Source organism: Gadus chalcogrammus, chromosome 7, assembly GCF_026213295.1.
Source record: "Gadus chalcogrammus isolate NIFS_2021 chromosome 7, NIFS_Gcha_1.0, whole genome shotgun sequence".
NCBI classification, from domain to species: domain Eukaryota; kingdom Metazoa; phylum Chordata; class Actinopteri; order Gadiformes; family Gadidae; genus Gadus; species Gadus chalcogrammus.
The window spans coordinates 14641813-14642383 of NC_079418.1; positions in this window are offsets into that span (position 1 = coordinate 14641813).

The following is a 571-nucleotide window of genomic DNA, read 5'->3' on the forward strand; positions in this document are numbered from 1 at the left end:
ATAATAAATTATTCAATATAATTCAATAATTGTAACATTTGAAACATAATCCTGTTGTTTTATCTATTTATTAATTAATTTATGGGGGCTCTTAATTTGGAGGCCGTTTCACAGGAACCAGTATAAGTGCTTATGCAGGGTAGCTCGGTTCTGCGGCTTCTATTCAGAGTGCGGCCAGAAAGTTCAGCAAGCGAAATAGTTTTCAAGAATGTTAAACCAAACCACTGATGTCATCCATTTTCCGCTACCGCAGAGCCCGCGGATTGGTCAAAATTCCCCGATAGAAGGAACATCGGTTGGTGCAGCAACCCAAAAGTAGGCATATATGCTGAATTAAACTCTTTTAGAATCTATTAAATTCTTTATTTCCAGTTTCTTACTTACATTTTGTATAAAGAGTGATAAAGAGTTACACTGGGATATAGCCTACCATGTGGCAGTGAATGCATGTAACACGATGTAGAGAAATATTTGTATTGGAGGATAAGATTGATTACCATAATGATTTACATAGATTTAAATACGGGTAATCGGAAGAAAAAAAAATACACTGTGTAATAATTTGGATAAC